Below are 3,005 nucleotides of genomic sequence, written 5' to 3'. Positions count from 1 at the left end.
GGCGGAAACTGTGCGAGAGCCCTGTTAAGCTACCTATGGCATCAAGACTGCCAGAACCGAGACCCTCGTTAAGCTATTAGCAGGTAAGTTAAAGGAAATGAGGGGCCCCTTTTGACAAACCTATGAAGGGAGCCAACAGTCACCGAAACCAAGGTGCATAGGGGAATGTTTTTTTATGTGTTGTGCTTATCAGTGGGATATTATAGTACTTAGACTAATAAATCGCTTAAAGAAAATTACGTATAAAGCAGCAGAAAAAACAACCATGTCGCCGGTGGGATCCGAACCCACGACCTCCGAATATCGCGTTCGGTGCTCTTACCAACTGAGCTACGGCGACGGCTGTCCAATCTGCTGCTCTCGAGGGTATTTATGTTCATTGGGTGTAAGCGAACCTTGAGAGTGTTCACCGGCGCCACCCTCGACCATAGCGGCGGACGTAGCACGTCCTGTAATACCGCGAGAGTGACGTGGAACGTCATCTAACGGCGAGGGCGGGAACTGTGCGAGAGCCATCTTAAGCTACCTATGGCATCAAGACTGCCAGAACCGAGACCCTCGTTAAGCTATTAGCAGGTAAGTTAACGGAAATGAGGGGCCCGTTTGACAAACCTATGAAGGGAGCCAACAGTCACCGAAACCAAGGTGCATAGGGGAATGTTTTTTTATGCGTTGTGCTGATCAGTGGGATATTATAGTACTTAGATTAATAAACTCGCCAAGGTTCAAAGAAAATAAAAATGAATTGACGTTTCGGCGCCCGTACGGGTGCCTTGATCACAAAGAAACGAAGGACGGGCAGGTGAGCTATATATGGGCAGTTTTTTGAAGGGTGCGCAGGTATATCTCTGGGAGATTGCCACGGGTACGGTTAATCGTGTTTGGCGTGGATTGAATGCACAATGATTCTATGAGAAGGCGTTTTGGTAATGATTTTTCCTTTGCAATTACACGTGCTGCGTCCCAGTCGATGGTATGGCCAGTTTCTTGATAATTTGCGCCAAAGCGTTTGAGATAGATTTTCATTTGGCGACGTCATTTTGGGGCTGTTTGAGCCTTGCTTTGAATTTGCCTGTTTCTCCGATATAGGAAGCGTCGCAATCATGACAAGGGATCTTGTAGATGACGCCTGGAAAGATATCGATGTCAAGAGGGTCCTTGACTCGCAAGAGTCGTTGCCGAAGTTTGCACGACGGGACGTGGGCCACATGAATGTTATAATCTGAAAAGATGCGAGCAAGGTTCTCACTCACACTGTGGGCATACGGAATCGGCACTCGCTTCTTTGCGCATGCGTCAGTTCGGATAGTCGGAGCAGAGGCGCGTCGTTCCTTTGATCGTAGTATTTGGGCTGGGTAACCGTTCCGTATCAGGTCTTGCCTGACCTGTTTCACTTCTGCTGCTCTGCGCTTAGGACTTGAGCATATCCTAAATGCGCGGTTGAACAGAGACGCCGCGACTGAGCGCTGAGCGACTGAGCGACTGAGACGCCGCGACGGCGTACCAAAAGTGCACAAGGAGGGCACACCGCTCCGTCCAATTGTGGACTTTACACGGTCCCCGTTGAACAAGCTCTCTGGCTACCTTCACCGGGTGCTGGCCCCTCTAGCGGGAAAAACCGCCACGCACGTCCGGAATGCAAGCGACTTCGTCGAGAAGCTGAGGAATGTGCCCATTGACGACACCCAAGTAATGGCTTCTTTCGATGTGAAGTCTCTGTTCACATCTGTGCCTGTGGATTTGGCGGTGGAGTGTTGCAAGAAAGCCCTGAACGAAGACACGACTTTGCCTGAACGAACCCCGATTGAAGCCGACGACCTCTGCCGACTCCTAAAATTCTGCCTCTCGAATACTTATTTCACCTACAACAAGAACTTCTACAGACACACTTTCAGAACAGCCATGGGTGCCTCAGTTTCTGTAGTATGTGCTAACCTTGCCTTAGAATCAATAGAATCCGCAGCACTTGCCTCATTCGACCCCCCCACCGCAGTTTTTTGTACGCTATGTCGATGACTGCTTCTCTGTCATCAACCGGCCAGACGTACACAGGTTTCTAGCGCACCTCAACACGTTCCAGCAAAGCATTCAGTTCACCCTAGAGGAGGAAGTGGATGGCCACATCGCTTTCCTCGACGTCCTCGTGGAACGCTCACCGTATTCTCTGCAAACCACCGTCTATCGTAAACCCACTCTCAACGGAAGGTACCTAAACTTTCAGTCATCTCATCCCATCGGGCACAAGCGCTTAGTCGCGGCGTCTCTGTTCAACCGCGCTTTTAGGATATGCTCAAGTCCTAAGCGCAGAGCAGCAGAAGTGCAACAGGTCAGGCAAGACCTGATACGGAACGGTTACCCAGCCCAAATACCACGATCCCAGGAACGACGCGCCTCTGCTCCGACTATCCGAACTGACGCATGCGCAAAGAAGCGGGTGCCGATTCCGTATACCCACGGTGTGAGTGAGAACCTTGCTCGCATCTTTTCAGATTATAACATTCATGTGGCCCACGTCCCATCGTGCAAACTTCGGCAACGACTCTTGCGAGTCAAGGACCCTCTTGACATCGATATCTTTCCAGGCGTGATCTACAAGATCCCCTGTCATGATTGCGACACTTCCTATATCGGAGAAACAGGCAAATTCAAGACAAGGCTCAAACAGCACCAAAATGACGTCGCCAAAGGAAAATCTATCTCAAACGCTTTGGCGCAACATCATCAAGAAACTGGCCATACCATCGACTGGGACGCAGCACGTGTAATTGCAAAGGAAAAATCATTACCAAAACGCCTTCTCATACAATCATTGTGCATTCAATCCACGCCAAACACGAATAACTGGACCCGTGGCAATCTCCCAGAGATATACCTGCGCACCCTTCAAAAAAAAAACTGCCCATATATAGCTCACCTGCCCGTCCTTCGCTTCTTTTTGATCAAGGCACCCGTACGGGCGCCGAAACGTCAATTCATTCTTATATTCTTTGAACCTTGGCGAGTGT

General features: G+C 49.9%; 1 non-coding gene across 1 annotated transcript; it reads right to left on the bottom strand.

The window, feature by feature from the left end:
- Window positions 1–266: 266 nt before the first annotated feature.
- On the bottom strand, window positions 267–340 carry TRNAS-CGA (transfer RNA serine (anticodon CGA)). The gene has a single exon. It is a non-coding gene; the product is annotated as a tRNA-Ser (tRNA).
- Between the last annotated feature and the right edge of the window lie 2,665 nt (window positions 341–3,005).

Source organism: Amblyomma americanum, chromosome 1 (genome assembly GCF_052857255.1).
Source record: "Amblyomma americanum isolate KBUSLIRL-KWMA chromosome 1, ASM5285725v1, whole genome shotgun sequence".
Classification (NCBI taxonomy): domain Eukaryota; kingdom Metazoa; phylum Arthropoda; class Arachnida; order Ixodida; family Ixodidae; genus Amblyomma; species Amblyomma americanum.
The sequence above is the reverse complement of the archived record's forward strand: the minus strand, read 5'-3'. Positions and strand labels throughout refer to the sequence as shown.